A 10,353-nucleotide genomic window follows, 5' to 3' on the forward strand; every position below is an offset into this window, starting at 1 on the left:
TCCTTTCTGGTCTTCTTCCCATCTTTTGTGCCATATCTCTATTCCTTTCTTCTTAATCACTGCTTTTCCTTCTCCCCTTCCAAGTGGAACTGGAGCTGTTATTTCCCTTTGCAATGCCCCTTTTGCTAGATTATCAGCACACTCATTCCCTCATGTGCTGGCACCCAACAGAACTGTACATCGACACCACCTCTGTGAAGTCTTAGTAAGCTATGGAAAAGTTCAATACGTAAATCTTCTCTGACAGATGTTGTTGACTGTATGCTTTCCAAGACAGCTAATGAGTCTGTCCATATCACCACTCTATCAGGTCTGACCTCTTCAACCCACTGCAGACCAATAATGGCGGCCACTATTTCTGCTGTATATACAGACAACTGGTCAGACAGTCTTTTGGAAATGGAGATCTTAAACTCAGGGATAAACACACCAACTCCCACACACTGTTGTTTATTCTTAGAGCCATCTGTGTAGATTTTAAGATCCCTGTAGTAACTATTTCTCAGATAGACGCTCGTTTTAACTCCCACTTCATTCATTCGCCACTCTCTCTTCTTTTCCAGGATACTCATGTCGATCTTTACTTCTGGGAAAAGCCATGGGGGTATATTACTCACTGGAGTAGCTCTGGTGAACTCTAATGCCTCCATTTCATACATCTTCACTCTTTCTTCCCTTTTCCACCCAAACCCCTGGAACTTGGAATATTCCCAGCATTCCTGCAGCGTCTTCTTTGCAGGGTTGTCTTCCCCGCTCCCTTTAGCCCGACCCAGTACGCAAGCGCAAGCTTCTCCCTTGGTAACTCCAGTGGTGTCTCTCCTGCTTCTATTAGTACTGCTTTAGTGGGGGTTGACTTAATAGCTCCTATACATAACCGTAATACTCTATGCTGTAGCCTATCCACTTTCTGTAGTGATGTCTTTGCTGCTGCTCCATATATTATACAACCACAATCTATAGTTGACCTCATAATCGCCCTATATATGTCAATGAATGCCCGTCTGTCTGCCCCCCAGTCACACCCGGCCACAGCACGAATAAGATGTATGACTTTTTGTTGTTTCTAAATGTTTGATATGTGTTTTCCATGTATATCTGCCATCTAACCACAAACCCAGGTACTTAAGTTCACCCTCTCCATCGGCTGACCATATCATGTTAGTTTATCAACATCAATCTTTCCTTTGTTTGTAAAAATCAGGACTTGCTTGTCGACATTTTGAACCCCCACTGATACGACCACTTCTCTACTTCCTTTATTGCTTTTCCTATATTCTCTAATACATGTGATGGATTTCTTCCCCTCATCCATGTTGCCCCGTCATCAGCGTACAGCGCCGATTTGATGCCTGTAAAGATGGTAAGTTTGTAAAGATGTCATTTATCATGATGTTGAACAGTAAAGGGCTGATAGCACTCCCCTGTGGGATTCCATTTTCTATATCAAAGTCCTTTGATATTTCTACTTCAACCTTCACTCTGAATTTCCTGCCTACCAAAAAGTCCATTATCCAGTTATACACCCTCCCCCCAATACCCATTTACTTAATTTGATAAGTAACGCTTCCCTCCACATAGAATCGTACTGTACGCCTTTTCAATGTCAAAATATGCTATTGCCATTAACTCTTTCATTTTCAATGTTTTTCCCACCTCATTAGTTACTCTAGAGGAGGGGTCACCAACACGGTCAAGGACCACATGAGTCGCCCGCAGGCCTGTTCTAAAAATAGCACAACTCACTAGTGAGCTGCGTCTAAAATTTAATTTTATTCTGTTGCTATTCTTTTTTTCACACTTGCATTTATATAGATTTAAAAATGACAATATCTTAAAAATATGTTTATTATAAATGAAGTTTAGATAAGTTTAGGTGAACTCTGCCCTACTCTAGTTCAAAGGTCAGTATTGTGCGCGTGACAAAACCAGTGCTCGTGGAGAGTAAGCTAGCGGGCGCAGCGAAGATGGGCACTGAATGCAGTTTCTTACCCCAAAAACATGGCAGAAAAAAGAAAGAAAACGTATCCCTCCTTTTTACGACTGTGAAAGAAACCTGCGTGTGTCTCATTTGCGGGGCGACTGTGGCGACGGCAAAGCGGCACAATGTGGAGAGACACTTCACTACGTGTCACAAAAGCTACCATGCTAACTACCCACCGGGAAGCACACTACAGGCAGAAAAAGCCTGTGAGCTAAAGGCAGCTTTGGGTAAGCAACAGTCTTTTTTCACGAGGCCGGCGAAAAAGTCACAAAAAGCAACCGAAGCCTCGTTTAGAGCTACACATTTTCTGATCAAGAAGAAGAAGGCATTTTCAGACGGAGAAGTTGCCAAAGAAGCAACGATGATAATTGCTAACACAGTACTTGAAGACAGAAAAATGGAACCGATCTAATCTCCACTCTCTCCGACGTCCAACTGGGGGCATCTACGATGGCTAGACGAGTGTCAGCTATGTCTGGTAACTTGGCCGATCAGCTGGACCGGGATCTGGCGAAGTGCAGGTGGTTTAGCATCCAGTGCGACGAGTCCGTGGACAGCAGCAGTACAGCGCAGCTGTTGGTTTTTATCTGGATGGTGTTTGAAGATTTCTCCACAAGAGAAGAACTCCTGACACTACTGCCCTAAAAGACAACTACGAGGGGAGTTGACATTTATAACACGGTGAAGGAGTTTTTCGTGCAGAAAAAGGTACCATTGGAAAAGCTGGTAGCGGTGACTACAGACGGGGCTCCTGCTATGATCGGCCGACATACAGGTGTCATCGCTCACTGTAAAGATGACCCAGACTTCCCAAAATTTCTGCATTACCACTGCATCATTCACCAGCAGGCGTTATGTGCAAAAGTGATCGGCTAAGGGCACGTGATGACTCCCGTTGTGAAAATCATAAACAACATCCGCTCCAAAGCAAAACAGCACAGGATTTTCAAGGTGCTATTGGAGGAGATGTCAGCTGAATATGGTGACCTGCTGCTACACACAGAAATCCGATGGCTCAGCAGAGGACGGGTTTTACTTCGTTTTTTGTCACTTTTGGGTGAAATCAAAGAGTTCATGCAGTCCAAAGGCGAAGACGTCTCACTGCTAGAGGACACAGAGTGGACACTTGACCTTGCATTTTTGACGGACATTACTGGGAAACTAAACCACTTGATCTGCGAGCTGCAAGGCAAAGGTAAGACTGTTGTTGATATGATAAGTGCTTTAAATGTATTTAAAGCCAAGATGAACATTTTCTCTGTGGATTTACAGAGAAAAAAGGTGCTGCACTTTCCCTCTGTGCAGTCGGTGCTGAAAGACAATGCTTCTGCATCTGAGACATTTGACAAAGTTGCAGAAAAGTACTGTGAAGTCATAAACAGACTTGGGCAAGAGTTTGAGAATAGGTTTTGTGACCTTGATCAGCTTGAGCCATGTGTGTCATTCATTTCCAATCCCTTCATGAATGTGGACACAACATGCTTTGCTGAGCAACTCAGTGCAACGTTCAACTTGGATGCTGGACAGGTGGAGATTGAAATCATAACATTGCAAAATGACCTCCACCTAAAAGCCTACCAGGCTGCACCAAACTTTTGGTGCCTTGTTGACACAGAGACGTACAGTGGTGTATGCACAGCAGCTATGAAGGTTGCCAGCCTGTTTGGTTCAACCTATCTCTGTGACTCAGCGTTTTCTGACATGAACTTCATCAAGAACAAACACAGAACCCGCCTCACTGATGCACATCTGAAAGACTCACTCACAGTTGCAGTGTCAAGTTACACAGCAGATTACAATACACTGGTGAACAGCATGCAACGCCAGTCTTCCCACTAACAAAGAAACAGATAGCAGATGTTGTCAGTGGCAACATGGCAGTGCCATGGCAAAGTTGAATTAAAATATTGAAGAATTGTGTTCAATTTAAAAGTGTGTTCATGACATGTAACAGTTATAATTTTGTTAAAAATGCCGCAGATTTGGTCATTAGTTCAAAATGTGGCGAGATTTATTTAAAAATATGTAAGTTGATTTTTCTTTAACATTACATAATTGATAACTTTTTGAAACATGGTGCAACATAGTTCATGATTTGTTAAGAGGGTTTGTCAGTGACTAGTGAAAATGGGACATTTTTCCTATGAAATGTAGTGATGTAAGTGATCATCTGAAAATGTAACCATTACTGAGATTAATAGAGATAAAGTGCTGAATATTGATATCTGTTTCCCACCTTGTTGTCATTGTTGATAATTATTGTGAGAAATCATTAACGTGATCAGTGTCTTCACATAGATGAGTATCATTAATCATTATTAATAATGTATAACTAAAGGCAAACTGAGCAAATTTGTTATTTCAGAAGAGCGTATCAGACCGGTAGCCCTTCATATGACTCAGTACCCATGAAGTGGCTCTCAGTTTCAGAAAGGTTGGTGACCCCTGCTCTAGAGCGTCTATTGTGGAACGTCCTTTTCGAAATCCATTCTGAAAATGACTCATTAATCCTATGTGTTCCAGAACATGTGATAGCCTCCGGACAATTATCCTCTCCATCCATTTACAAACATGGGACGTCAACGCTATGGGCCTATAGCTTCCAGGATTAGCAGGATCCTTCCCTGGCTTAGTGAAAGGTAATATTACTGCCCTTTCCAACAACTAGGTATAACGCCCTCTCTCCAGATCTTGTTAAATAGTCTTAGCACTAGTTGCAGTGTCTCCACTGGTAGCTGCCGAAACATTGCGTAACACAGCTGGCCTTGTCCTGGCGCTGTATAACCAGTAGCTTGCACGGCTGTTTTTAATTCAGACATTGTCATTTCTACATCAAGCGTTGACATTTCCTCTCTTTTCCCTGACATGTTCATTTTCTCTGAGTGTCTTTCTGCTGCCTGTGACTATCATCAAGGTGCTCAGCACTATGGACGGCAGCAAATGCCCTGCCTAACCCATCTGCCTTTTCTCTATCTGACACTGCCAGTCCCTCTCCATCCACCGATGCTGGGATTTTGACCGATTTTCTTTCCCCACTCATTTGTTTAAACATAGACCAGACATCCCCGAACTTTACTCCCCTGCCAATGAACAGAATTCTCTCCATGTCCTCTTTTTTGTGGATTTAACTCTTCTACGAGCCACCGCCCTTTTCCTTTGGTACTCTATGAGATTCTCTTGTGACATATTTTCCCTCCAGGCTCAGAAGGCCTTGCTTCGCTCTTTAACAGCTTTGCTGCAATCCTCATCCCACCAAGGTTTTGACAAGGAAGAGGAACGTGCGGATTAAAGAAAAAAAGACAGATTATCTGTTTTTGCTGCATCAATTTACATCATTAATTGTTGAATGGACTACCTGCTGAAACCTCCCTGCCTGGCTCACGACACAGATTAAGATCAGCGGACTGCGGAAAGTTACCAGCAAACTAACTAACCGCTGAGTTAACAGCTGGTCATACCGACAGCTGGCCGGCAAACAGCTGATCTGAATCAACAATATCTGTCTATATGGGACCAAAGAAGGCCCAGACGGTTGAGGAAAACAACGACATTTAAAAGTCGCTCGACTTTCTTGCAGAAGAAATCTCTGCTGTCAGGCTGCAGCAGAAAAGTATTCTGGAGTTGGTCGAGGAGGTTAAAACGCTCCGCATCCAGAATGCAGAAAAGGATAAGCGGCTCGCCTTTTTGGAGAGCAGGGTGGCAGACCTGGAACAGTACACCCGTATGAATGATCGTCACAGGGCTCCAAGTAAAACCCTGCACATACGCTCGGGCAGTGAGCGGCACCAGTTGGGGGGAGCCTGACGAGCTGGACGTCAGATCCACGGAGGAACAGTTGCTGCTTTCCTGGAGTCCAAAGGGATCCAACTGGACTGCAATAACATCGAGGCGTGTCACCCTCTGCCCAGGAAAAGTGCCACCCACGAATCGGCTATTATTCTCCGATCTGTTAATAGGAAGCACAAGTTGGCACGACTAAAACAGGAGAAAACTAAATGGAACAAATGTTTTCATGAATGACCATCTAACTAAACACAATGCTGAAATAGCGAGAAAAGCACGCTACCTGAAGAAGCAGGGGAAAATAATGAACACCTGGACGAACAACTGTAAAATATTCATGAAGCTGAACGGGCCACAAGACAAAGTGCTGGTTATCAGGAGGATGGAGGAGCTGGAAACATATGAATGACCAACATGAACGGGACTATTAGGTTAACAACCATCCATACACGACCATGACACACACCGACAGAACTCATTCAACTTCATCTGGAAGTAATATTAAGCACTTAACTGAGAGGATAAATGATCACGATTATCTGGCACTGAGAACTTTTGAATTCACTGAACACAATTCACAGGATTTGGAACAGATTGTAGACCCTGATAATAATTTTTTCCATAGCACTAACAACAATTGCCCTTACTACAGTGAAGAACAATACAATCAGAACATTAAAGCAAAGGACAATCTATCAATTATCCATTTCAACAGCAGAAGCCTCTATGCCAACTTCAATAACATTAAGGAATATTTACAGACATTTTCACAGCCATTTAGCATAATTTCAATAACAGAAACCTGGATCAATACTGAAAAAGGGATGGACTTTGAGCTGGAGGGTTATGAGTTAAGGAATATAAATAGGAAAAACAAAGGTGGAGGAGGAGTTGTCATATATGTGGATAAAAACCTGAACTACAAAGTACTGGAAAGTATGACAACTGTGGTTGACAACCTATTAGAATGTCTGACCATTGAAATATGTAAAGAAAAGAATAAGAATATTATAGTTAGCTGCATATACAGGACACCAGGTACAAATATTGACATTTTCAGAGGATGGATAGAGGGTATGTTTTCAAAAAAAAGCAACAAAGTTGTTTTCATATGTGGGGATTTCAACATTGACATATTAAATCCATATAAGCATAAAACAACAGATGAATTTATAAACACAATAATATATATATATATATATGATAATAATACAGTTTGAGTCTTTTTCCAAAAATCACCAGACCCACCAGAATCACATTCAATTGTGCCACTTTGATTGACAACATATGCACTAATGACATCGAAGACAAAACAATAAGTGGTATTCTAATTAATGACATCAGTGACCATCTACCAGTTTTTATTATCTATGATTATAATTACAGGAACAAAAAGACAAACAAATAGAGTACAGAAGAATGAGGTCAGGGGAATCAAGGGACGCATACAGGAATGAGTTACTGGCACAGAATTGGGAGGCAATATATCAAGAAAACAATGTGGACAATGCATATGAAATTTTTTTGAGGGTATTTAAACAATTATTTGACAAATGCTGTCCAATTAAAGAATATACAAGGAAACTGAAATATAGCAACTGTCCATGGATCACAAAGGGATTGCAAAACGCCTGCAAAAAGAAAAATACACTATACAGAGAATTCAGAAGACTGAGAACCAAAGAGGCTGAAAATAAATATAAAAGATATAAAAATAAGTTAACTAATATTATAAGGACAAGCAAGAAAGATTATTATAGGAAAATATTAGACAATAACAAAACAATATTAAAGGAATATGGGATATATTAAACAGTATTATAAGAAATGGTAATAAACAAACAGAATATCCAGAGTATTGTATTGATAAGGATAATGTAATTTGTAATAGAAGTGATATGGCTGACAATCTAAATACATTTTTTGTAAACATAGGACCCGACCTTGCAGAAAGAATCTCTGATCCAGGGACAGTTGGAAAAAACATGGATAGATTGATAGAACGAAATCCCAACTCAATGTTTCTCAAAGCAGTGGAAGAGAAAGAAATACTGGACATTGTTAAAAAATGTAAAAACAAAAAGTCAGCTGATTCTAATGACATTGATATGACAATAGTGAAAGAGGTCATTGAAGGGATTTCAAAACCATTAACATACATCTGTAATTGATCATTTCAAACTGGTTCATTTCCAAACAAAATGAAAATAGCCAAAGTCATTCCGCTGTACAAAACTGGGAACAAACATCATTTCACCAACTACAGACCTGTCTCCTTACTTCCACAATTTTCCAAAATATTAGAAAACCTCTTCAATAATAGACTGCATACCTTCATAGCAAAACACAACCTACTCTCTGACAGTCAATATGCTTTCAGACCAAACAGGTCAACATCACTGGCAATAATAGAAGCAATTGAAGAAATCACAAATGCTATTGAGCAAAAGAAATATGCAGTTGGAATTTTTATTGATATCAAGAAAGCCTTTGATACAATCAATCATGACATATTACTAAAAAAGCTGGAAAGATTCGGCATCAGAGGTTTTGTGTCAGACTGGATTAAAAGCTATCTACAGAAGAGACAGGAGTTTGTTGTGCTGCGTGATGCTTGTTCTTCATGTTTGGATATTGTTTGTGGTGTCCCCCAGGGGTCAGTGTTGGGCCCCAAACTATTTATTTTGTATATGAATTATATTTGTAGGGTGTCACAGGTATTGAAGTTGGTATTATTTGCTGATGATACAAACATTTTCTGTTCTGGGGAGAATTTAAAAGAAATACTGGAGGAAGTCACTAAAGAAATGAGTAAATTGAAAATATGGTTTGACAGAAACAAATTATCATTAAACTTAAATAAAACAAAATGAATGTTATTTGGGAATTGCAGAATTAACAACAAATACAGATAGGTGGGGTGCAGATTGAAAGGGTTCATGACAATACATTCCTTGATGAGAAAATTAGTTGGAAACCACACATCAAATATGTAAAGGACCTCAATACACAGTGCAGTATGTGTTTAATTCATGTGTTCATAATATGTAATTCATGGTTTTATTTTGATATTTGTGGTTTTATTTTGATATATTTCCTGTTATACCGGAAGTGAAGTGAAGCGGCGCAGCAGTGTAAACATAGACAAGGAGACAAGGAGAAATCGGGAGAGTAACGGGAGAGATAGAGTGATACACAAGTAAGATAAACTGATGAAAGTGTAAAGATAAATGAAACAGAATTAAGGACGAACGGGGAGAGAAAGAAAGGAGTTTAGCGCCAATCGAGAGGGCAACAAGGTAACTATTTCATTTGTAATTGGTAAATTTGAGTTTAAAATAGTATCTTCCTGGTGCTAACAGTAATGTATTGTCTTCCTTTCTGTTTGTTTAATTTCTGTTACGTTGGTCCATGTATGTTGTTAAGAAGATTGTCGCAAATAAACAGCATTAGACCATCAGTCCAGGCTTGCTTAATTCGGCTGGAAGCTACAAAACATGTTCAAAGTAATCTATCAAGAAGCATTTCAGTTCTAAACAAAGCAAAACAGGTTCTGGATCATAAATCACTACGCATCCTGTACTGTTCCATTGTCTTACCATATTTCAATTACTGTGTAGAGATCTGGGGCAATAATGACATGAGTTCAATCAATTCACTAACTATTTAACAAAAACGGGCAATACGGGTCATTCATAATGTCGGCTATCAGGATCATACTCACTCACTCTTCATACAGACAAAATTATTAACATTTACAGACATAGTGAAATTCCAAACAGCACAAATCATGTACAAAGCTGATAATAACTTTCTGCCACAAAATATACAAAAGTTGTTTAAGAATCGAGAAGGGGGATATCAATTAAGAGGAAAATACAACTTCAAAATGAACAAAATCCGTACAAATAGAAAAAGATGTTGCATTTCATTCTGTGGGGTGAGACTGTGGAACAGTGTAGGTGAGGAGATCAAGCAATGTCCACACATGCAACAGTTTAAAACAAAATATAAAGAAAATGTTTTCACGGGATACAGGGATGAAGTGGGGGTGTGACAGTCACTAGGTGTGCACAGGATACTGTTATTATTATTTCTTTAATTAATGTTTTTATACTTATTTATGTTCATTATTAGTTGGTTCTTTTCTTTGATGTTGTGTTTTGTTATTGTTAGGTCCTTTTGTCTCAGTCTTTTTCTATAAATGTAGATGATATATGGTGTATATTTAGTATAAATCATGTTCATTATTACTATTACTATTATTATTATGATTGTTATTAATAGTAGTATTTCTAAGGAAGGATAGATTTATAGATGTATAAATCATCGTGCAGGGAGAAGGGGTGGGATTACATAAGTTTCCACTTCTTCCCACTCCTTTTTGAACAAACTTTTCATTGTCTGTGTTGTTGTTGTTTTCTTTTCTTTCTTGTTTTGGCACCACCTTCTTCCTACCTTGTGTTGTTCTTTTTGGTAACTCAAATGTGTGCTCCGTAACTTGATTTGTACATTCCTTTATATTTCCTTCTGATGTTACTAAGTGAGCTGACTCCTCACAGCTTGTCCTAAATGTCACCCAGTCAGCC

Source organism: Semicossyphus pulcher, unplaced genomic scaffold, assembly GCF_022749685.1.
Source record: "Semicossyphus pulcher isolate SPU_LCO1_2020_fin unplaced genomic scaffold, fSemPul1.0.p SCAF_2, whole genome shotgun sequence".
Taxonomy (NCBI): Eukaryota; Metazoa; Chordata; class Actinopteri; order Labriformes; family Labridae; genus Semicossyphus; species Semicossyphus pulcher.